We start from the raw sequence: 26,268 nt of genomic DNA on the forward strand, positions 1-26,268 counted from the left end.
CTGGAGTTTTATATAGGGCCCGTGTACTGTGGAATGTCCATGTGAGGGAAAGGCAGGATCCTAAAACTCTTGCCAGATTTCATTTCACGCTCAGCAGAGCGCAGCCTCGGAGACGGTGACATTTACATGGCCCTCTATACCACCGCCAGTCGCTGCAGGCCCAAGGCACTGGCTAAATCCGGCACAAGGGCCAATGACTGAGGAGGCAGCGCGAGCGGGAGAACAAGGAGGAGACGGCTAATGTGCTGAGCGGAAGAAACACACAGAGCACACGAGCTTATGCTGAAAAGACTGTACAACGTCACGGCCGTCGTTAGTGAGAGGGCAGCTTTCAGGAGGAAGAAAGGAACGGGAGTGAGGCAGATCATTTATCATCTTGTATTATCACAAGATATTACACCACAGCTTCTGGAGTCGAGCAGCATCGGAGCAAAATTCCTTTGCAGATGATTGTTGCAGCACAAACACATCACAACAGTTTATTTAGGGAAATTCCACAATCCAAACAGTTCTGTCTGTGCAGCAGCAGTGTTTGTTGGGGGAGGAGATCATCGTTCAGCCAGTAAAACCAGCTTTTCCAGGGATTATCTGCACCAAAGACCAACTGGTCATCTCCCAACCAAAAGGTCACCGGGCTAGTTTGAATGCTAGTTAACCGCTCGTGCCCGACTGCAAGATACTCGCTCTATCCCTCGCTAATCTGATCGGGTCCCTCACCGCCAGTGGCTTACCGCCTCGCCACAGTCAGCACGAGTAGGTCAGTCCTCGCTGAGCCTCCACATCGGCTCTGTGCTGTTTGATGGCGTTTCCCCCCTGAGACGTTTCCCAGTAGGTTTAAATAAACACGCAGAGCAGCTGCACACACTGAAATGTTCCTGGCTGCATTGAAAGGAAACCCTTTGGCAATAGGGGAATGTTTCTTCTGCTGAAATCACTGCAGGCTGCTGTCACAGGTTTTGCAGTAAAGCTCCTGAAATCACACAAAGACATAAGGCGTCATATTTAATAACTGCAGAGAGCAACTTGGGCTTCATCTCCTCGGGCTGTACCCTCAGAGGATATTCTGCTGTGGAGCCAGTTTGGCTCAAATTCTCCTTCACCTTTGGGTCTCCAAATCCTGGCTTGTTTTCTTGATTTGTTCCCTGGCAAGTCCTTTACTATGATATTTTGTCCCAGGTGGTGTGAAACTATGGAGCTCTGTGTGTGTAAACACTTCAGTCACTGTTTTGTGGGAGACTGGAGCCTAATCAACTCAGAAATCTGTGGAGTCGTACATGACAGAAGCCTTTTATTGTCCAAAGACATGTTTTATTCAAGTGAAAGCATATTTCGGTAAAAATTTCACTGATTTCCTGCAGTGAAATCAGACGTAGACGGCGAAGAGGCAGATGGACGAGATGACGGCGTTGGCTCCAGAGCAGGTGGAGGTCAGCGGCCTCGACTGGTGCGTTCGTCACGGCGCAGTGAATCAATGCGGCTGTCGAGCGGATGAGTCGGCACCGCTTGTCCGTTACAAGGTGGTAAATCTAGCTATGGCGCTTACTAACCGCCATAATGAGGTGGTAACCAAGTTATGGAACCATCAGTGAGCATGTGTCCCGGCAGGACGGCGAGGGAAGGAGAGCGCAGGGAGGATGCAGCGTGACAGATGGTGACCGAATGTGTGAATGAGTGAAAGCTTTGGTGCTGGTGTCTCTGGGTTGTTTTTGCACAGAGAGATGAACCAACCTGGTGAAATAAGGTAGAAGAACCTTGAAATTGTTGTTAGTTATTGTTTCTTTCTGGTTATAACTGTGCGCAGGGTTCATTTCCAGGGATTTTAGTATCTACGTTTCAATTCTTTATCAGTAGCCACTGGAATTGTCATTGTTTTTATACCATAAAAGTCATCTATCATATTTGAAAACCGATTGTATCCATGTCAAATATATTTTCATTATCTCCCACAATCTGTTTATGTTCTTTACCTCTTTTCAATTCTCAGCCACGTTTCACAGCAACAATTCATCAGGAACAATAATTCAAATGGAACTGAACCAAATGTTGTGTTTGCATTAATTCCTGGATTATCTCTCGGTTCTACGGAGACGATCATTTGTCAAATTAAGTCGATGGGGGATTACACAAGCCAGGAAACAAATAGACTCTTATCAGCATTGTTTTTAGCATCTCAGGCTTTCACACAGGTCTGGAACAGAGAGCCTGTGAAACCCATCGCTGAAGTGGGGTAAAATACACGCGGCTCCTTGTGCGGCGTTTTTTAAGGTCGGCCGTAAATCACCATGTTGCGTGTTGGCTGCGAGGGAGGAAAATAAAAAAGGGAGAGAGAGAGTGAGGGCAGGGAGGGAGGGAGGGGGGGTGAATCTGTGGTACAAATCCAAAACACGAGCGGTGCCAAGGTGGCTGGCATGGACGAGCTGGGAGGCAGAGAGAAGATGAGAGGGACAAACCTTCTCCTCAATGTAATAAGCAGCATGAATGGATGGTGACGGACGGAACCCTATTTGTGGCCAATCATCTGGATTGCCCCTCTGTGTGATGTTCCATTTTTTTTGTACAGCTCCCACAATCAGAGGTATTAGGAGCTTTCCTTTCACAAGAGGTAATTTTCCTCCATCTATTTTCGCACATTACCCCCAAAACAACTTCCATACACACTTAGAAAAATGGCTCGAACTACATAACAGGCCTGGATAAGTAAGTTGAGGTAATTTCTGTGCATCAGGCACAGTCGCTCGCTGTTACTCATATCGACACCCACAGGAGGAAGACGAAATTGGCCACATCCATTTTTTCTTCTTGTGTGAGCACCTTCTAAGTCAAAGAAAAAATTGCAAATGTTAAAAAATGACTGTGGGTGGTGTCGATTAGTCACAGACAGAAATGCATTGAGTGTAGGTTTGATTTACTTTTTACGTTGGTGTTTTTAAGAGAAGGAAATGGAAATTTAGGTCCATCTTGCACTTTGTTTTTGCTGAGTGGCCTTGGCAAAGCCCTCTTTGTGTGCCGACTTTTTATAATAACTTGTGCGGCGCTCATTCTGAACCTGCCTGTTTTGGAATGGGCTGTTTTCTTGGCCTCTGTTCGTGCTCCGGAGCGACTTCAGGATTATTCCTTGTCATTAGTGAGTCCTCCTCCAAAGGGTTTACAATATACTGTCACTTTTTATAGTTTATGTTCTGTTTGCAGAGCTTTTGTTGTGAACTTTGTGTTCATCCTACCTGGTTTGTCTGCAATGAAGATTTTAAAGTGAATGTTTTTCATGAAATGAAACAGAATTTGCTTGATAAGGTTTAGGTTTGAATGATTTACTTAACTGGCATTTTTTCATATGCATGCTGGCTATTTTAGAGCTCTGTTATGTAATTGACACAATCTTCAGATCCAAGTTCACAACTTTTCAAAATAAAAGCTCTTGACTCTTTGAAGAGCAATTGCTAAAGAGGAAGTGATTCTATGAATTTTGTTGCCATGACGGAGAGCAGCACCGGCGACACCTGTGAATGTAAAAATAGTTTGTAAACTCAAGGTCTGAAACCTGCACTTCAGCAGCCACCTCCGTCCGTGTCGCTTCCATTCGTCTCTTCTCTTGACCTCCACACCCACTTTTTGGCGACAGAGAAGTTTATTGTCTAGATTTATTACTAATTTAATTAGCGTGGAGGAAAAAGGTCACCGGCGCTGAGATCGTTGCACATGTGCGATGGAGAGAGTTCTTTGCTAATTGAGCACAAAATGGACAGACAGCTGGAGGTCGGGCGTCAGTCTGGCCCTGAAGGCCTGACGGATGAGCTCGGCCGTGGAATTAGCCGGCTTCTCGTCCCGTTATTGGTCACCACTTTTTTTTGGGGTCATCAGTTATGCCCGTGTTCTCGCTGAGCCTTTTCAGGGACATGCCATTTTTAGCATAGATAATCTAGATATACATAATAAAAGTGGTCTTGGATTGAATTCAGGACAGCAGATTTGCAGGGAGATCAAAATATGTTTTTGGCAGAAACTAAGTGATGGTGTGCGTGCATATGTGTGTGTGTGTGTGTGTTTGTGTGTATGTGTTACAGAGAAAGAGAGAAAGATGAATGAGTGTTCCTGACTGAGAACGAGCTAGTGCAGCTAAAGGAAGCGACTTCAGCACCACGGTCAGCGTCTCATGCTTCATGCATTTCATAATGCTCTTTTATCTGTATCGCTACACTCCATCTGTTACCACACACACACACACACACACACACACACACACACACACACACACACACACTGATTCAAAAGCAACTGTGTGTTTGCAGCCTGGGAAAGGAACAGAGCTTCATTTAGCTTTAGTTTTTGCTTTGCTTTGACTCCACCCAGATTCATAACTACACATTTGAAGCAAACACTGACACAAGCTCCTTGAACTACATTTTTGTTTCATGTTACTGCTTTATTTCTGCAGAAATAGCACAAAATGCAGTTTATTTAATTACTCACACATACTATATAGATCTTATCTTGATGTCTAAGAGTTCATAACCCTTGATATAAAAGGCTGTTCTTCTTATCTGAACCTCTCGTATGTCTTGGTTCGCTGTGTTGTTGCAACATTTATTTTTAAAAGTGATGCCTGTTTGAGTTTGTGTGATTTTCACCCTCAACTCCTGCATAGGTGCTCCCTGACATTTGCATAGATGAGATGTAAATGATCAAACCACTCACGCCTGACAGTGCCGCGAGGATGTGGCGGCTCGTCTTCCTACATGAATATTCATTTCCATCACCGCTTTCACTCCACTGAACTTCAGAGTCTGGATAAGATGATTCTGAAATGGGTTTTACTTTCCAAAGTGTCTCGGAAATCCTTGTGCTGTGTTTGTATTCGCACACATCCGAGAGAAGAGCAGAGTGGAAAATGCAAACAGGCACCAGTTTTCTCACTCGTTTGAGATCAGAGAGCAAATCGATTAATGGCATTGTCCCCTTTTGGAATGAGATGCATCCAGCGCATCGTGGACGGCAAGCGAGCCTTTTGTAGTGCAATTAGCAAGTTGTCGAGAAGACGTCTCAGTTTTTCTTCTCCGCTCTCCGCGCTGCCAGGAAGATAGACAACGAAAGACTGCGTGTCGAAAGCATGAAATACTGGCATCTGCGAGGACACCCAAATCTCCTTGGCGGCTCTGGCAGTGGGAGAGACGGGTGCAGAGGCAGCAGAAAATGGCTTAGTCAGGGTCATCACCAACCAATAGCTTTGGATAGCTGTGACAAGCCAGGGCATTTTCTCAGGCTTCAATAAGCTAAGTAAGAAAAGATCTTAGTGACACCATGTTGCCAACAGACACTTTTCTCACGGTCTTTATCTGCCATAATTGTCAGACACTTTTTGTAGTGTTGAATGTGACGCTGATGGAGGCTTTCGGTGCCGCAGCAGCTGCTACAGCAACAGATCTGCTGTGATGTCGACGCATCAGTGGCCAAAAGGGGGAAAGTAACTGTCGTGTTGTTTATGTAATTTGGTTTCATTACAGTGCCCCCTTGTGGATGGACTGTACATAAAGACAGACAACATGACAGCGTCCTAATAGTGAAGCCAAATCATCTTGATCGCTCCCTGGTGGGTGGCTCCGGTATAGGTCATAACGCAGCCTCCTCCATGTTAGCAGATGGAACATTAACACGTTAAAGTACACGTCCAATAAATTATTTTCAGAGATGGTTTGTTTTACTTAGTTTTCTGATGCTAGAAACAGGGTAAAGCGTTAAGCACCTTTATTGGTGGGATTCTGGCTCCAAATGACGTCAAAGGTTAAATATGGTGTCACCCGTACCTGGAATATTTTAGCTTTATTTTTGTCAAACTGGAGGAGAAGAGACGTGTCGTCCATCTTCATATAGAGTCTGTTGGGAGAATGCAGCTCTAAAGAGACGACAAACTGTCACATGCCACAAAACGAGTCACAGAATGCGAACTCCAGTCCGTGTGAGCTTCTTGTCTGACGTCTTCTTTTTCTCATGTTCACGCCGGGATACAGCTTGCTAAACAAGAAAACAAATAAAAAGCTAATTAGCTCATTAGATGAGTATCAGTATTCTTCAGTTCAGACGTTATCGTACTCAGCAGTTTGTTAATGCTCAGCTGTCTACACTTGTACCAGCTGTCCACTCAGAGGCTCTTACTTCATTACTAGACGGACAAATATATTTATCAAATCACTTTAACTTGATTTTTGGTACATTTCCGTGTTTACATCCCTCCCACCCACTAACACGTCACCATCAACCCTGTTGTTTGCCATCGTTTGAGTTTTTTTCCCCATCTCATGTGAAAAGCCACAGCAGGGCGGCTCTCTCTCTGCGTGGCTGAAGTCACGACAGCCCTGTTCTGCTGCTGCACAGCGGAATCATCCTTTGCATGTTTGCTCTTTTCTGCATCAGTATATTTTACCACAGATGCATATGTTGAAGTTCAGTGGCCGGCACAACAACAGACGCTCGCTCTGTGTTGACAGACACGCGAGTCGAGTCTCTAAAGCTGCCGTGAGTTTGTTTAGCCTGATGAAACCCAGTTAAACTCACTCTCTTCATCTTTTAACTCACTTTTTGTTTGTGACATCATGGCGGTTTTTAAATATAAGGATTTTTTAAAAGCTTTAAAATGTCTGCACATACGCTAAACAGCGCAATAGATACTATGCTAACAAAATAGAGCCATGCATGCACACACAGAAAAACAAACACTTGATGATGTATAATCTGATGAGATCCGAGCCAGCGTTGATGAGGCGGCAGCCGGCGGGACGAGCAGTCGCTGTCATAGTGATTCGGTGTGTAGGAGGGGAGGTATGGAGGAAAGAGGAGTGTGTGTTTGTGTGTTTGTGTGTTTATGTGCGTGTCATGTGTTTTCGTACTGGGGAGCGGTGTCCCCTAATGGGCGCAATTCTCCTGATTTAATTTTAAGTTGTTGTTTTGTTTTTTTTGCTTCATATGCAGGCCGCCACAAACAAAATGTACCGACGGATGAGTCATTATACCTGGTATCGTTGTAATTTATGCAGTCACTTAAAACAAAGTGGTTCTGCTCCACGTGCACCATTAAAGCGTTAGTCACTTACGTTTGACACATCTGAACGCTTTAAAGTTAAGGAGATCTTCATTTTTACAACATTTTTAAAGCACGTGCAGTCGAGGCTGATGAACTGTAATTAATTTGTCACTTGTACACCGAACTGCGATAAATGGCAGGTTTCCTTCATTTTCTGTCCTTAAAACGTCAGCGTTACATTTTACACTTGTGTTTCCAAATGTCAGAAAACCCGACGTTTGATGAAACATTTTTTTGCATTTCGGTCGCAAGCCACACTTCAAACTCTTGGAGCGAACCCTGTAGAAATCCCCCCGAGGCATTTAGACTCGTAATTGAGCTGCCAAACATTAATTACCACACTTTAATCGTCATGATAGATAAACATTTAATAAGTTTGTCGAGTGTTTACACAGCAAATCAAGACACTGATGTGTGCGAGTGATCAACGCAGCTTTGTGTCTCCAATGTTCACACTCTGAACGCATCACCGCGCTCATCAGAAACTGTAACCATGACCGCATCCAGCGTTTTTCACAGTGAAAACTCTGCCCGCAGCAATATACAGCTTGAGTAATAGGATAGCTGGTAATCAATGTGTGTCTATTGATTTATACACGGGCCCAATACAAACTAGACCACACCGCAGTGATGCGTCAACACACTCTGATTGCCCCAAAGCAAACATCGATAGGAATGATTAACTGGCCGCCGTGTGTGAGTACAGGGAAGACGGTACATGTGCTACAGTGTGGGCCCGCTGAGGTATTGTTGTGTGTAGCTAGTTGTAGCTAGTGTGTAGCTAACACACTGCAACTTAAGAAAATGGAGAAAGCATCGTGATGAGGTTGACAACAAAAACTGGAGCGTCTCCAGGGGACATCACCGGGACACAGATTATTGCCATTCACCCATTCACACACAGATTCATACATCTACGGGCAATTCGGGGGTTCAGTGGGAAGACTGGGAATCGAACCGCCGACCTCCCGGTTAGAAGACGACCACTCACACTTCAGCCCTGTATTTGTCTTCTTGCTCGTGTCCCTACTTTAAGGGTCGCTGAAGGTCGTGTTTGATTTTGTGTACGTTTTTAAATGTTGGCGTGGCTCTGTGTTCCTGCAAGAGTTTATATTAAGCCAGTGCTTAAAGTAATCCCCCCCACACATATGCTCCCGTGGCTTTGTGTTTGTATGTATTTATGGTGCATGCGAGTGGGCATGTACACAAACATGCTCCGTGCCAGCTTTAGGTTGACGCTCCGGCTGTGAGCGCGGTGCGGTTGGCTTCTGGTCCCCTGGCATCACGTTCCCCTCAGTCCTCAGGTGGTGACACTTACTATAGGTCCTGGCTGATGATGTAACCGCCGCGCTCGCTCTGCCAACTACAACAAACACTCAACACGATCGGACTCTTAACTCTGCTCTGGCACAGCTGAGCGTTTTGCACAGCGGACAGTATACTGTAGACGGGACTTGGACTCTCTTCAAAGTTGAAGTGCAGTCAATTGCATTTGCTGGGATATTATTAGAAGATGCTTCAGACCTGCAGGAGAACAGTTTTTTTTTAAAGTTTCACCAGTGAATTGTTTGCATGTAGGACTTCAATTTGATTTGAATGAATCCGGGGACAGTAGTTGCATGTCATCTTCTTCTCTCCATCTTCCTACTACAGGCAATCGACCTCAGACACACTCCTCACTCACTCCTTATAGAGACACAGACATCAACCCCAACCTCCGTAGGCAATACTGCAGTTGTCTCGGTGCCCGTCTGGATCAGCGAGACGTTTCCTGGTGGCCTGAGGTTCATTTAGTTCTGTTGTGAACAGTCAGCTTGACCAGCGACGAGTTGTCAGGCCTCTTGCATTGCAGAGTGTGACTCTTCGCTCGCCAGTGCACGATGGCTCTCTCTCAACTACTGCAGCTCGCAGGCGTTTGTGTGTGTGTGTCCAAGTGGTTGCTGCTTTACTGCTGCTGCTGCCAGGCATGTCTTTCTAACCTGAGTTTGTCCATCATTGTATTTTTGAACATACAATGACCAAATGAATTACTCTGACACCCAGCACATAGCCGAGCAACCTGATGTTTTACATGAGGGTGTCCTGCGATGTAGTCAAATTCCCAGCCTGAGTTATTGTTTCTGTGTGTGTGCGTGTGCGTGCGTGCGCGCGCGTTTTTGCACACACACTAAGGGTGTGTAGTTTTCTGTCGTAAGCCTTATTTTGTTCAGCATATGTAATCCCCTTAAATTCCCCACTGATAGTCTGAATACCTTCACTTCAGATTAACCGAGGTAGAGATCAAGGAGAGCTCTCCTCACCAGGATGTGTAACAGCACAGAGACGGACCTCTAGTAAAAACCAGTTCCATGAAGGACACAGCGATGGATTTAGATACTTCATGATATCACATCAGCGCTAAATCTGTGCGGAACATAAAATGCATATGGTGTGTGATGTAATGTACATAATCCTTCTTTGCAGTCACACACACGTTCAGGAACACACGGCTGTTATGCTTCTAACCACAGGCATCTGTTTAGCATTCATGCGTGCACGCACTCGCATATAATACCCACATACTATGATAAAGTTGATTTATTGTCTTATAGAGACAGTAAAATCTTCATAGAAACACATGAATGTCTTATAGGCCTCATAAACAGGAATCTTTCTCTTTAAAGGACCCGAGCTTCGTTCCTGATGATGATTCTCTCCAGTAGGCCCCTCTTCTCGTTTAAGTGCATTCCCACGCTGCATTAATCGTGTAACCCATTGTGGACAAATTACACACTAGGTAACAAGTTAATGGAAGTTAGCATATACCGCGTACGCACGGATTTAATGACTTTATATGCTCCTTATGGGATCACCTGAGCTGGTGTCAGCCAGATGGAGGGGTGAGTGTTAAGTCTGCGTATCAGTCTCCGCATGCAAAACGGATGTTTATGTCGTTTCCTCTGCCCGTGTTTGTATGGAAGACATGTTTTATTTATCTGCTTAGATTGTTGGATGCAACAAATTGTTAGGGAGCTGTCAGCGCTGTGAATCTCCCCCCCCCCCTCCAAAAAGACGAGAGATAGAGAGAGGAGGGTTTTAGCCTAATGAGGCTGTGCAAGAGTGGAGCATTAGAATTACGCAGACACTTCCCATGTCATCTGAAGTCTCCGCAGGATTATCACAACCCTGCAGCATGTGAATTAAATGTAGACTGGAGAGGTGGATTTGGTTCAGAGGAACATTAAAAACAAACTCAGCGACGCCGACATGCAGATGAAAAACAACCGAATAAAAGGAGGCTATTACAGGGAGTTTGTTTTTTTTCATCATTCACAGGCCGTATTTATTATAACAGCTTTTTGAAAGCGAGAGCTGAACTGTGTCTGCGAGTACATCAGCTGTTTCTGTTCAATAAATAATTCAACTAAAACATCTAAAAATCATTCTGTGGAAAAAAAATACTAATTTTGTAAAAAAAATGCTCGTTCACTTTCTCGGCCGTCTTGCCAAGAAAGCGGATGAGTGTTCCTTTGAGAAGGTGGATAACGCTCTTGTGTTTGTGTTGAGCTACAGCCAAGAGGCAGAGGAATGAAAAGCAGGTGGAAACAGATGTCTGGATCTCCAAAACCCAAATCAACTGGTTGCTATGTTTTTTTAACTTCAGGGAGCTGTTTTGGTTTCGCATCCAGTTTGTGCAGCTAATCACCTCCTGGCTCGAGCTCCAAAGTTAAGTAGAACCTCCGCCAAGGCCCAACAGTCCCCTTAAATCTAATCAAGCTGCACCAAAGAGCACACACTCATAAACACCAGCCCCCTAAACAGGCCTGTTGTGGGAAATCACTGGAAATGTCAAAATCTCGAAATGTTAAAGTAGGTGCAAAACTAATTCCTGCTAATATCCCACCAAAGCTGCTTTCACTCATGTCCTGGACTCCGGACATTTCCAGACTTTTTCCTGCCAATCCCCCCCCAAAAGTAAAATGTCCAAGTGAGCCCATGTGGGAACGCATCAGGAAAAGGTCCATTCTACATTGCTCTGCATTCTTTATATGTGAAAGAGAAACTCTGGAAAATGTACGGACACAATTTCTCCAGACATTGAGGTCTGAAACGGCTTAGATTTAAAGTTTCTGCATAATCCTGCGGACAAACAAATCAAAAAAACTGACACGGGGTGAAAACAAAACCATATTTCTCTTTGTGTTGACCTATTTCTTAGATTTTAAATTAACCTGCAATAATAAAATAATAAAAACCAATATAACTCTCGTAAACAAAACGTTAACGTCCTTTCCCCTCCACTCAGAGATTGAGCTGCAGCCCGTGTTGACTCAGCCTGTGTACTCGGTACAGTAAACAGTACAGTAGCAGCCGGGGATGGCGATTGTCCAGCAGTGCATTGGAGCAGAATTACATTAAGGTTTAAGTGAATTGGATAAAATGCAAGAAGTGAGTTGTATGACTATTACGAAGCGGGAGCATGAACACGGTGCCTGAGGCCAAATGAGCCACTGTACAAGGACGTGTGCTGAGCAGTGCAGAGTTATGCAGACAGGGTTGCGTAATAATGACTGTTTTTCACAGCCAGAGAACAGATACCTATGTTTTATTAATCTTCCTGCTTGACGGAGGGTGATGTGCACTTTTAAACCTTCTCCGCTCTCTTATCCAATCAACGCTGACACACCTCTCCACCTCAGCCTCATCTCCCTAATGTGCTCGTAACTCTCATCATTACCACATCCTGATTACTCTCATATCGTCAAACTGTTTAGTGAGGCTGTTTCAACACGGCCTTAAAAACCACCTTTCAGAGCTGACTTCCCTTTTTCCTCTGGTGGAGCCGGAGAAGCTGCAAAGCTTTAATTCACTGATTCTCCTTGACTGTTATTTTCTTTCATGAGAAGAAACGGTTGTAAAACGGTTCAAGAGAAGCGTTTTACGAGATTAGAATTGTTCTAACCAACATTTCCACCAAACCTGTTCAAGGTGGTGGTTGGTGGGTTTGGTGAGTGGGTTGGGTTGGGTGGGGTGGTTGTTTATGTGTTGGTTGGTTTGTGTGTTGGTTGGTTTGTGTGTTGGTTGGCTGGTTGGTTGGTTGGTTTGTGTGTTGGTTGGTTTGTGTGTTGGTTGGTTGGTTGGTTTGTGTGTTGGTTGGTTTGTGTGTTGGTTGGTTTGTGTGTTGGTTGGTTGGTTGGTTTGTAGATTTGTTTGTGCCGATAGGGTAAATTCAGTTTCACTGCACATTCACCCCCACAAACCACGTCCCATGAAACAAACAACAGACTAACACCGAACAAACACTACACATCATTAGACAATAACAACAGCTAGAAACAAGGACATCTCATTAACACCAAACATTGACTGACGGTAAAGAGCTGGGTTATCGACAGCATGTGTCAATAATTGCCGCTATGAGTGCAGGTACCAGGCTTTTGCCAAAGCGAGCCCTGTTGACGCTTATCGACCCGTCCTTGTCCCATCATGTATTTATTCCCGTCCAGTTTTTGAACTGGCGTAGATGTCTTTCTTTAGTGTTCAGAAGAGGAAGGACTGTGTCTCACGGCCACAGACAGTACGTGACGATGATGCTGAATCTCCTAAGGCCTGTGTGTTGTGTAATTCGCGTATGATATATCGTCATAAACCGTTATTTTCCTGTCACGGCGGCGTATTTGAATATGATTGGGTTTTAAAGGTTAATTCGGCGCGATGAGGGAAAGACGGGCGCCATCAGAAACAAGAAGAATGTAGCAGCAGAGCATTTTCTGCTTTATTAGACTGTTTTCAGCCGACGGTGACAGGAACGCTGTCTCGGGAAAATATAATTACGTGCTGCTAAGTACGTGAGCCAAAGAAAGCTGTAGGTTTACTGTAAGCGCTTCAGTTCAGGTCCGTCTCCACCCCTCTGTGCCATGTCGTTCAAAAACAAAGCAGCGTGTGCTTCTATTATACAATCACTGGGTTTTTATTTTTATCATCCTCCGTCATTTGTCATGTCTTCTTTCAGCAGTGTTAAAGATTACAGACAGGCTGTCTGGAAATCTGGATGTCTCTCTTGTGATTTCCACACAGTCCTCAATTTGTCTCCAACATGTTCTCTCTCTCTCTCTCATTCTTTTTCCAAATCTATTTGTTCATTTGTTGGTCCTCTGAGCTGAAGGATGCATCTGTCCCCTCGGCTGCAGCTCGTCCAAGTGGCCGTCTGGATGCTCGCTCAGTCCCACTTACACTCGCTGTGGATTACACCCGGCTGGTTCCCTCTCTGCTCCTCCACTCTCCATGTGAGGGTTTAACGGTGTATGTGATGATGTGTTCAGCTCTGTAGCCGGAGCTCAGCACACTTTGCAGGCTCAGTAATGGGAAATCTGCTTCCTTTCCGATTGGTAAACTTGTGCGAGATTTGTCTTTGTCTTTTTTTTCATTACGGGCGCGCACACACACACACATTTCTTTTAATTTATTCAGAACCACTGAAACCTTGAGTTACGTAACCTTCAAAAACATTTTCTAGCCCCGAAAAAATATCTTGTGCTTCCCAAGAGGATGTTGTGGTTATGCAAGCAGTTTTATGAACTCGCAGGATTTAGTGTTTTCCAAATATCCACTCTGTCTCAATATAAGTTTAAAGGGAAAAATGGAGCATAGAAGACTTTGTCACAGTTCAATAAACAGCTCCTGGCAATGAGGCCCATTTTATTGTGTGATGGTGTGTTGCTGTTTTTCTTGTAGATAATCATCGAGCAAAGACAGCTTACTATTAATTTTCCCTTCTTTCAGGACATGAATGCATTAGCAACTAAAAGTAAGAAAAGGGACAGTTTTCTCTTTCTCCTCAACATGAATGGTTCCTTTGTGTGATTTACCAAACGCATCAATCACTGACTCGCTGTTGATCTTTCTTATGATTCAGATTTGTTGATTTGGAAAAACATGGAAACATAATCCATCCAAATCTTGTGTCATAAGAATTAAAAAACAAATAAAACATTGTAGATGTAAAATTAATCTTTATTTTATATCAAAATACCTGGATTTTGATAATCTCCATTGCCTCAGCTGTTGTAAACGTGCACCGGTCGGTTCAGTATATCTCTGCTTCACTTCACAAAAACCAAGCTTGCAAAATACAGTCAGTCTGTAATAAAATCCTTTCAGGGCAGAATAAAGATCTGTTATCTTTACTTCTTTAAGTGACAGGAGGACTGAATGAATGGGCTTCTGTAACATCCACTTCCACCTTAATATTAAAACACTGTTTGGGATAAAGATAGTGACATTTTATTGTCAATAAATCCTTTAAAATGGCCGAAATAAACTTCAAATTTATTCTACGGATCTGTCCACCTCGTATATTCTGTGCCTGAGGTCGGCGAATAGACGAATCAAAGCACATCAACGTGCAAAGTATCGAGAGGTAGACAAACACACTGTTGATTTTGATCTTTGCACCAGATATATTGACAATACGACCAATGTAGAGAAACAGTATTGACGGCTCGCCAGCCATGAATGGTAAAAGTCAATTTAGTCCATGAAAATGCTGTCGATCAACTTTTTGACCTTTCAGAATTTTCTACAACCACACGTCCCACAGTTTGAGGAGCTGTATCCTCCAGCGCCCGAAACTGTGAAAGAGATATGCAAAAAAAAAACGGAGGAGTTCGTATTTTTCTGTTTATCACACTTTTGTCTCTTTCCCACCTCGTCTCCTCCTCTGGGCAAAACATCCACCCTCAGCTCTGTGCTCGTCTACATCAGGATTATAACGTTCGCTGGTGATGTGACAGACGGGAGCTGATGGCTTATTTTTCTTAATATGGAGTAACACTTATTACGACACTGCGAAACGAGGAAAGGGAAGCGATGACAGGAAGATAGAAAGGATGAAGAATTGAGGCCAATCGGGGTGAAAGAAAAAGTATCATCAACCATCTCGCTCATCATCGTCCTCCCATTTCCTCCTCCCAGCTGGACGCCATTTATCATCTCTTCAAGCTGCTGTAGAACATTGAGCTATGGGGCCGATACAATGAAAGGCTTTACGTCTGACCCACAATCGATGTCGCCTTGAATGCCAAGAGCTTTGTCTGTACCGAGGAAGAAGTGGGGGAAAAAAATAGCTGCAGTCTCCAGTTTGTCTGGCCTGTGTCCAGGACTTTCAATCAATCCTTTCACGGTGAGAACTCAGAAAGAAATTGAATTAGGTCCTGGGCGTTGAACCACGCTTTCTTAATTGACACAGGATTAGTTCACATTGATTTGGGCTGATTGGAGTCCCTCGCTTGTGTTTCCACTTAATCACCGAGCACACCCTTCTCTTGAACCAGCCATTATTTGCATGTTCCCTTCCCCTTCGGCCGTGTCAGTCACTCACAGCCCAAACACGACCATATGAATTTGCATGGAATCGCTGGTTGGGGCTGTCGCAGCTTCCCTATCACCGTGTGTGCTGCTGTAGCACATATGCAGTCCCAGATTTCTTGGTGTTTTTATTAGAGCGGTGTCTCGGTACAGTATAGCAAAAGGCTGTTACTCTGGCAAAAAAACTAAAAAATTGCCCTCTGGTTACAGAAAAATGTTCTGATAGAGCGCCGCTGTTTTTCCGACTGAGTGAGAGAAGGAGGCGCGGAGAGATGGAGAGAGAGATTGTCTCCCGGGGAAATACAGTGTAGATGGGGGACAGAACACAGATTATGTATGAAAAGAGAACAAAAGAGTGGAAGAGACCAAGAAAGATCACAAATAAGGTTGTGGGAGCAATATGCTTAGAGAGGGAACAGCCGGGGGGGGGGGGGGGGGGGGGGATAAGGGAGAGGGTTATGAATGGAAGAGGGACTCATAGGAGTGGAGATGGACTGGAGCTGTGACAAGACTGTCTATTAACAGTGCACTCTCTACTTCCGCCTCTCAAAGCCCAGACTTTGAAAGCAAGCATCCACACAGGGTGAGAATTAGTCACTGGGAAGAAAAGGGTAAGTGAGCGCCGCAGTGAATCACCTGCATTTCTGTTCAAATGTTGGCTGGATCTTCATGGAAGTTATAATCAAATTTTTGTGAACAACACACAAGCCAGTTTATGTTCTTGTCATTAAAAAGCTGCCGTCAGAGGAAGAAGCCTTTTGGATTCACCGTAACCAAGCAGAGAGTGTAAACAACCAGATGTGTTGTGAGCGTAATAGTTCACGTACTTGCTGTGTACATGTGTGCACTATGCACGTTGTTGTAATGTTCCACCAGGGGGCACACCACTGAACTCAACAACATATAGATTTTCATTCTGTAAATAAAGAAAACATGGAGATTCTGGAGGAGGTCAAGTTTACGAGTATATGCCCCAACACTGCCCCTACTATGTATGTGGGTATTGCATCTTGCAGACACGTAGCATTCATTTATGAGGTGCACAACTGGCACCTGTAGTTAAAAGGAAGCAGATGTTCGCGGATAAATCTTATTTTTTTTAATAATTATGATTATTTATTTTTAAGCTCCTGCGGGAAGGTTGTGGTTTGAAGTTGATATTATTTTTTACGAATCAATTGATCGATCAATTGTGTTGTCTTGGCTTTTGTCATATTGCTATTGATAAAAAAATTATATTGATAAATTATTGATATTCTATTGTTTCCCAGCCTTAGTATTTGTCCGGCCCAAGAATATGTCTGAGCTGAAGCGAGCAAGACGAATCCAAAATGCCTCATTGTGTCAAATCTTTGCTTTAAGTTATTTCAAAGGAGGCTCAACCAGTCTATAAATCTAAGGGATCATGGATGTGTTAAGTAAAAAGATGAAATATATAAGAGTTATTATCTTAAGTGCATGTTGCCTGTCTATAAGAGAGATGGCAATTTAAAAAAATCAGGTTATTCCGAAGTGTTCACACTCCTGTTCTTATCAGAGTGGGATTTATACTTGAACCTTCTCCGTGTGATTAAATCATAGCCTATCGTCTCTCTGCCCCTCGTACACGCAGTCAAGAGGTGTCCTCCAGTCGGTGACATGATTGGATTTGATTATAGGCTCTCTGACGTGGCTGCTGTTGCACTTTTCTGGTTGGGTAACCTCTCATCGCCAGACCTGTCTCACACGGGAGGAAAGGCCGAGGTGAACACACCGATAATTTAGACGGTGGAAAAATGTCAACGGTTTTTAAAACTTCTTAATTTAATCAGAATTGTCAAAGGGAGGTCAAAGGAGCTGACGGGAGCTCGCCGGGGGGGGTGGGGAATCTTCATCATTAGGACACGGCTTGTTAGCCAGGTCAACTGTGAGTCATTATTGGTTAACGGTGGGAAACGTCTGCGGATTCCTGACGGCAGCGTGAGATCAAGTGGAAGGCATCAGCGAGGCATACAGGAGGGCTTATCTCAGCCATCAGCCGCTATCGAGTCGGACTGCGAGGTGCGGGCCTGATAAAGATACGACGTGATTGCCGAGCTTCTTAATGTGCTTCCATCATTAATATTCATCTCACTTTCAGCCTCAGTAACGTTCGCACAGTCGGACATAATGTGCCATATGGCTCCTTTACTCTTCCGCTACATTCACGCCACAGGACTCCGTGCCGAGCGCCAAAGTTGCCGCTCGTATCTGATGGTTTTGGATGCTGTTCGCATGTGTTCCAACACATAACCCGTTTCCTGCTCTGAAACGAACCGACAACGATGCCACAGAGACAAATGTGTGTACAGGGCCAATGACCGAAGGTATCACATCTATTTCTGTGCCTTCAGTATGCTCCTCTCGCTTTGTGCAAAGGTTGGACATTTTGCCATCACCGAAGGAGCTACGACGTCGGGCTTCGTCAGCACAAACCCTAAACACTATATTGCTTTCCCTTCATTGCTCTGCCCCGTGTTTCCCTCAGGTTGGGGATTTATTGGTGGTGATCAACTTTGAGCGGAGGGTGTGAAAGGTTTTTCATGTGCCGGTTGGAAGCTCCAACATCAGCCACACAAGGTTTTGCAGCACACTGTAGGTAGAGTCAGTTTCTTTACAGTATAAACGTATTTATCTCAAAACCCAAAGTTTTCCTTACACCCTTTATCCTTAAAGCTGATAAGGAATATCTCTGAAAACAAATGAAACCTGTACAACAGCCTTGTCTTGAAATCCTGAAAGTCATAGTTTTAGTCTGTGTGACTCCAAGCAAAAGCATTTTCATGTGGAGACACAAAATCACCTGCAACTATTGATTTACTAGATTTTGATAATATATCCACATGTTTCAGATTAGAAAGCTAAAGATAAGTGGAGTTAAAGCATCCATTGCAATTTAGCTTGTTTTTCTGAATGGACACAACTTTAGTGTGTCCTGAATTTAGCAGCGTATTGTACAGTGCCACCAATTCTTCTTAAAGGAAGAGGACTTATGAAGCCATGTTCTGCTCATGTTCAGGTCATCATTTGATCTGTGTTATGCTCTAATGTTAAGAAATTGTCCTCATACTGTCCATTGCTGCAGCTCCTCCTTTCAGCCTGTGTCTGAAACACTTGGTTTTAGCTCCTGTCTCTTTAAGGACCCCTCTGTTGTGATTGGTCAACCGCTTCCAGCACGTACGGGAAATGTCAGCTTCCGCTCCGGCCCTACCTGGCTTCGTTGGGGGGGGGGGGGGCTGGCCGGCCGAGCGTCATGCAAATGTGTGCAGACAGTGGTGCGGAGGTATCGGCAGGACCAATGACGAGGTGTGTCAGGAGCAGTGATTTCTGTGGGGGGGAGAGCAGCGCCCTGCAGACTTTGGGTTTTACATACACAACAAACCATAAAACCCACTTGTGTAAAGAGAAACTCTGAAAAAAGCCCGATGTCTCCTTTAAACGGATTCAAACCTGTGTCTCCACACGTTCCTCTGCACACACACAGTCAAACACCTGCTTCTTTAATAAATGACGAGCTGTCATCAGTGTGTGGTTCTCACATTACGGCGCTGTGAATTCATTAAGTGTGCCCTTTGGAAGTCTAACCAGCCAGGCGGGGTGCTGTCGAACCCCCCGCCTCTGAATCACGCCCTGCATTTCAATTGCAAATACTGTACTCATCCCGGTGCCCTTGTAAAATCCCCACAGCTCGCACTTCACCACACACTCAGACAAACACACACTCGTATATGGGTCAATGACGTGTAAGGATTTTCAACAGGCCAATTTTAAAATACAAAAAAAAGAATATCTATTATAATTATTCAAACATTAGGAATGTTGTGTACACATAAAATCATATAAAAATTTCAAATTATTTGATTTTAGTGTTTTTTCATCTAGATGAATTGGACGTGGCCTTAAAAAATGTAATGTGGTGCGACCGTAATTTATCTTAAAATTAATTAATTTCCTTAATATGCTTACATTTTTTTTTACAATTTCTCAATAATATAAAGTCATTAGTAACAAAGCATTTCTTTAGAGTTTTTGTAAATAATGATCTCATATTTTTGTTCTATAATGTCACCGTCCCCTTATTAAATGTAGTTAACAGACTTATTTTTCCGGTAAAGTGCATAAAATTGATAAAAATGTTTAAAAAATACCATTCATTTAAGCATACTGTATCAGTGATTAATATTTCAGCCACAGAAATTTTATATTTTACTTAAAATTTAATACAGGTCTTGATCTTATTGGTCGCACCACATGATGAGTGGTCGCTCCAAATGATATGAAAACCTCCTATCGTTTAAAATTCTAATTTCTAAATTCTAATTGCATAGAAATATTTTCCAAATAATACTAAAATAAAGTACTTTATGTATATAAATCATTAATTGAATTTAAAAAAGCCCCAAAACTCCCAATCTAGGACATATATCTATCACCTAAAACACTCTTTTCTAGTTCAGTCAAAATTTACAGCCACAGAATTGGCCACCGAAAGAAAACAAACTAGGTCAGCACAAAAGGTCACTATGAAATTTATAATCAAAATATATATTTTTTGAAATAACTTAGAATTCATAGTTTTTTTTTAGGTCATACCACATGATATCCAAATGTGGCGACTACATACCAGCTGTGAAAAAGGTTATTTTTTTCCAAATTTGAGAGAGAGTTCCAATGCTTCCATGGGTCCTTGGCAAAATGGTTTATGATGCAACTTCCTGTCTTTGAATGGATTTCAACATCAAAGTCCCAAATTGGTCCTTTCTTGATGGTCGCACCACATGATATTTCATAAAATGATCAATAAAATAAAATCATCGGACAAAGTTCGTTTGTATACTATGACGTCAATGACCCATATACAATTACACACACAACTCACGTTCGAGTTTCTTTTTCTGAGCAGTGCAAAAAGTTGAATCTACCTCTGTCTAATTGGAGGGAGCTGCTAAAACATCTCTTTCGGTTAAACCCTCAGGCCTCAGAGATATTTTTGTCTCCTTCTTGAAATGCTCTCTGCCACTTTCATCCTCTTGAGCGGTTTCTTCGAGGTATTTTATTATTTATTTTTTTTGTGCGGCAGGGAAGAAAAACCCCATAAGACTGAGACTGACGCATCAGATGGGAACTCTGGTTCGTTTAATCGCCCACGATTTATTCAGAATCCGGAATTATTTTAATCACACAGAGATTTGGGTGCATTTTGAATCGGATTAGTGTGTTTTTCTGCGGATAGATGAGATTCGGCGAGTTCACGTCTGCCGCTGTGTCTGTGCGTTCCTTCATCCGCTCGGATACATTTTATGTATTTTTGCTGACTCGGTTCACAATGATGGGATAAAGGCCAAATAGAAAGAAAAAAAGTCCGGTCTGATTGGGCGACAGCTTGGACTTAGGGTGCGACGGTCTTACTGAGTCATCACAAGTTCATGTGTAAGTGTGCGGAGGGGGAGAGAGAGGAGGGGTCAGATGCTCCTGTGGACTGGCGGAGCTAAATCTAAATCCCCCTCTTTTCCGTCAATAATTCTCTGGCTTTTCACAGCCCCTCTAATCCTCTTTCTGACGTGACTCACCTCTTATTTATCAGCGCCTGCAGGCCACAAACAATCAGGAAAAACGTGCACAAACAGTCCAGTTGTGTGTGTGTGTGCACGTGCATGCATGCATGTGCAATCTGTACTCATTGACTAGATAAAGGTCCAAGCCTCTGTGTGTGTGTTTGTCTTCTTGCAGATAAGCAATCGCACGATATCTTCTGAGTTGTTGTTATACGAGCGTGTGCCCCACAAATTCCATCTTTGTCATAAATGAGCATCGAAATCAGATCTGCGGGCGACTGGTGTGAAGTCACGCTGCTGCAAAAAATGCAGTAAAGCGTGGAGATAATCGCTGCTGAAGTTTGAATAGTGGCTCTGGAATAATGGATCCCCGCTAAACCAGCGTGGAGATTATGCATGATGCTGGCCAGGCAGGCGGCTCTAGCTCCCTGGTGCTGGTGGTGCTGATGCTGCTGACTCAGAGCGAGCGTGGCTGGGACTCGGGGGTGGTGGTGGTGGTGGGGGGGGGGGGTTATTGCAGCAGGGCCACAGGCTCATCCACACATCGTCTGCCAAAACTTCAAAGGGTGCCCAGGCAGAGTCTAAATCGCCATATCCTCTGGTCCAGGCTGTGCAGAACCCTTCCCCTCCCCCTCGGGTGCGCAGGTCAAACTTGGCCTCATCTTTTATGTATCGCTTACGCCATTGATTGCGCTCTAAGAGATTCATGAATACAGACGGGCCCATTTCCGTATCACACTCCAGCACATGGACGTTCTTTAACAAGTGGGGAAATTTCCCTCTCGTTCTTTTTCTCTGCGTTTCTGTCTCTGTTCCCTTAGCGTTTTTTTTTTTTCCTTACTTATCTCTGACTCGGCATCGCTCTCCCGACTTATTTTGCATAGCAGGTCACAGTCATTTCCCCCTTTTGACAGACTGCTTATTTCCCTCTTTTTCGTGTTTTTTGTTGCACACCCATGAATAATTCAGATCGCAGATAGTGAGAACAGTGAATGTGAGAGGAGCAGTCGGCTAACGGGAAACGTACAGGAGACGGACACTCGAGAGCGATTCTTCAAGTCAAATCTGGACACGTGTGGCGGCTTCGGTCTGTTTTGGTGGAATTAAATAAAAGGCTTTTTGTTCACTAATGCTGCTACAACATAATAAAGACCATTTACAATCATTGACTCTACACAGACTATAATTAAGGTGAAATTTCTGTTGTGAATCTGAAATGGACATATGGTTGGCTTTCACTCAAAGCCCTGTTTACTTTTTAAAAGCGGTATTAGAATCCCAGCAGCGTATCTGATGTATTCATTTATGCTCATCCCTTGGTTGTTTACTCATTCATGAATACATATGTTGATCCATTTTTTAACGGGCCTCTCTCTCTCTCTCTCTTTTCCGTACCTGTGTTTAAGTGCTGTGTGCGCTACGCACCCCAGCGGAGTGTGAAATTGAAATCCTCCCCCTGCAGAGGTGCTGTGATTGACGGAGAAGAAAAAGACAGAGGACACGTGAAGTCGTATCTTTGACTCAATCTGTCGTTATTTTTTCACTCGCAGCTCTAAAGGGTTTCATTTGAACGCACAAAAATTGATATTGCCACACATGACGAGTTGAATGCCACAGTATTCAGAGAAGCGAACCCTTGCTGAGAGGTGTGAAGGGATCATTTCTCTCTCGACTACTCTCCTCAGACGCTGCGTGACCTTGGAACTATAAGGTTCCATCTTCAATCTGAGTAGCTGGGAAAGAGGCTTCAAGTCCTCGATGGCAAAACTGAAACGCAGTGAAGTTCTCTGTTATCATTCAAAATAACCGGCACTGTAGAGATGCTCTAAATATATAATACAAAAAACCTAACACATTTTTAAACTGGGTTGATCTAGATCGGGTGAGTTGCAAATAAAACATTCACGAGTAAATTCCGCTTGTAAAGCTGCGAAGAAACGAGGCGTGTCAGAGGTATGCTATGGAGAAATGATGTGAATTGCCCCATTTATATGTGACCTGATTGTATGAACCGGTCTCTCTGACACTGTCGGTGGTGCACTGCAGTTCCAAGGTGGGAATACTCAGCTGTGATGTTGATTGACTTTCATTGGAAGGGGTATTTAAGCTAGGTGCACCTTTACAATCAATTAAAACACTTAAAATCAGCTCAGTCTGCATCTCTGAGTGTTATTTACATGTTATTTGATGGTAAATTATGTTGTTTTCCTGATAAGTCCTATTTTTACACTACAAACACTGATTACCGTGACAGCTGGAACCTCATTGTACCGAGTTAGAGGGCGACTTTCGAACGCCTTTATAATTATAGAGCAACCAAGGCATTGAAAGTAAAAATAAACAAACACGAATAGCAGCAGATGATAAAATGTCAGCATAGGTGGAACCGTGAAACCTTGAGATCATGAATGAAAAGTTCTGTGGTTATTTTTGTGATTCATTAAGATTCTATTCTAACTTTGCGTTTTCCTTCACATTCTAAGACTTTTTTGTTTTTTAGCCGTAGCCCTTCATCCTTGTCATAGGAAAAGAGCCCGGGGCCCCTCTGGAGTATCGGTGCCCTCTCTCTAACCTTTGTGTGTGTCTGTGTGCGTGCGCGTGTGTGCGTGTGTTCACAACCTGTCCTAACCGAGTCCCTCCTGGAGAGTTTTGGACAGACCACCATCTGCTCCGTGCCCCCACGTTGAACTACCAGCCATCTCGTCTTCATCACCTTCATGGGCTATCAGGATATTGATGCCCTCTCGAAAACTCATTTGCAGAGTGTTGGTTTATTCTCAAAAGCGCAATAATGAATCTCGTCTGAAGGGTTATTACGAGGGATAATTAGTCCGAGCTGGATGTGTCTTATGTAACCTTGTTCATGCAAGGGGGGGGGGGGGGGAAACAATCCTCTACAATACGACGGAGCGTTTCCTTGTGCTTGAAGAAAATCTGAGCCAAGTGTTGGATATCTGCTTTATAGAGTGAGTCATTGCCCTGAGACAGACACTGATTTCACCCTCTCTCTCAAAACATCTCCAGGACTTAATTCGCGAGATACTGCAAATAGGCTTAAAATGAATTTCCTCCCCTCGTCTTTTCTTTTTTTTTCTTGCCTGCAATAACCCCCTCCCCTCTCTCTTTCTCCTTTCATGCTGTTTCCCTGAGATGTTGCTCCCCCCCCCCCCCAAAAAAAAAGCAGGGTTTATTTGGATTAAAACCAACATGTTGTTGCTGGGATTTAACAAACGGCTCACAGACACTTTAATGTCTTTTAATTCAACCACTCTGGTCAATGACGATCAAAGTTTCCCCCATGTTCTTCCGGGGCCTACTTAAATGCAGGAAAGGGTTTGTGTATTTTTCTCCCTTTTCCCTCTCTCCCTCAGGTTTGCGCCGTCTGCCGTCCCCCCGGCGTTTCGGCAGTAATTGCATCATTCAAGTGCGGCTGGAGAAAGAGCAGGGAGCAGCGGCGCAGCATGAGCACATGGCACACGCACCAGCACATTAGCCATCAGGGCGCCGCTGGAGCCTTTTTGATAACAAGTGATGAATTCATACCCACAAACCCTGTCTTTATTCACTTCAAGGTGGGGAGATGTGCGTGCACGGGGGACGAGGCGTCTGGAATTAAGCGCGGGAGAGAAAGGATGACGACGGCGAGACAATAAAGACGGTGAGTTACACTTCCACGCTTGCCTCCTCCCCGCTCGCTCATCACACAGCCCACAGCGCCGTTATAAGCAGCTTTGGATGCAAGTTTTATTGACGCACAGGTCAGCGGGCACCTATAAAGCGGGCCTCGACGATATAAAAGTGCAACGTAAACCAGGACCTTGTCATATACGATAATATCACCTGCAAACTTGCAATTCACCTTTGACCTTGGACGCATCCTCCCCGCGCGCCGTCTGTAACCTTTTACTGCGCCTTTAGTGGAAACACATCTGTCAAGCTCGACAGCCGACCGTTGACGGCAGCATAAATGAGACAGAGAGAGAGACACAGTCGCTGAGCAGAGAGTGACAGAGGAGCGAGTGGCACAGAAAAGGAAGGGGGGGGGGGGGTGTGTGACAGAAAGACGGGACGAACAGACAAAATGTAAGAGGCCGTTGGGATGAAAACCTTTTTTTTTTGCTGTGCGATGATAACTGGTGACAGAGCAGATGGCGCTGGTGAGAGAAACGCTTTAGAAAAGAGTGTGAAAGTGCTGAACGTGTGGACTGCGCCGCGCTCGAGTCAAAGCACTCAAGTAATGTTGTGTAAACAGCACAGAGGAGGGGGGGGGGGGGGGGGCAAAGGATTTGGGTTATTTCTGTCAAAGGACACGAAAACAAACATTAAAACCACCGTTATAATCTGACATCATATCATTGTTTCACTTCCTCCTGTGATCCATCCTGATCGTGAATTTTTTATTATTGGTGTCTCGTTAAATAGAAAGACAAAATAATCAAGCCAGAGCAGCGACACAATGATGCAGATGGGAGGAGCTAGCCCCAGTTTAAGCTTTTCATAAATTACCATCACATCAGAGTATTAGATCCAAAAATTTGAAATCTATCCAGTGGGAGAATAAAACAACTGTTGATCACCTTTTTATAAAAACAACATTCAAAATTATTTCCAATATCATCAGACTTATGAATGAATATTCTGACTGCTGCATCATTTAGAAAAAGATTTTTAACCTGTTTCTCAAGTTGAGGCTCATTTTTCAGATTCAAGATATTGGAATAATGATTTGAGACGGAGTTTGTGCTTTCAAAGAGCAAAAGAGAACCTTCGCTGGCGCCCTGGATTATCAAATACACTCATTCAATTTTGGAAAATTTTGGAAATTCCCTCAGATCAGTGGTAAATGTCGTGAAAAGACCTTTACTCATATTATTACTAAGTCACCCAACACATTAGCATTTATCACAGTACTTTATGACTGGAATCTCTCACTAATTTATTACCCCAACTTTTTAATTGATTTAATAATTAGAAATAATCTGTAGAGTATAGTATGTTTAAGGTCAAAAGGAACTCTGGTCAGTGCAGGTCAATGGACTAATGGATGTGCGACGTGTGTCTGTAAATTCTGAGCTTTAATCCGACGACCGCAGCATCTGCCGCGGAACTGGGATGGAAATAGTGCATTGTCATTGAGCGGTTCATTTATAAGTGACGCATGGGATCCCGTCTCTGGCTCAGCTCCTGTAGACGAGCCAGCCCTGAACCCTAAGGCCCGGCGCCCCTGCCAAAAAGCTGGATTCACAGCGAGCACAGCTTTAACGTATCATTGCACTG

The 26,268-nt window shown here is 43.9% G+C and overlaps 1 protein-coding gene across 5 annotated transcripts in view; it reads left to right on the plus strand.

Annotated features, from left to right (window-relative positions):
- dlgap1b (discs, large (Drosophila) homolog-associated protein 1b) overlaps positions 1-26,268 on the plus strand; it is a 95,179-nt gene that overhangs the window by 9,048 nt on the left and 59,863 nt on the right. For all 5 annotated transcript variants that reach the window (XM_034572315.1, XM_034572311.1, XM_034572312.1 and 2 more), the window contains exon 2: positions 24,564-24,649. The gene's annotated coding sequence lies outside the window, so the exon portion shown is untranslated. The remainder of the gene's footprint in view (positions 1-24,563; positions 24,650-26,268) is intronic.

The sequence above is a fragment of the Hippoglossus hippoglossus genome, chromosome 20, assembly GCF_009819705.1.
Source record: "Hippoglossus hippoglossus isolate fHipHip1 chromosome 20, fHipHip1.pri, whole genome shotgun sequence".
Classification (NCBI taxonomy): domain Eukaryota; kingdom Metazoa; phylum Chordata; class Actinopteri; order Pleuronectiformes; family Pleuronectidae; genus Hippoglossus; species Hippoglossus hippoglossus.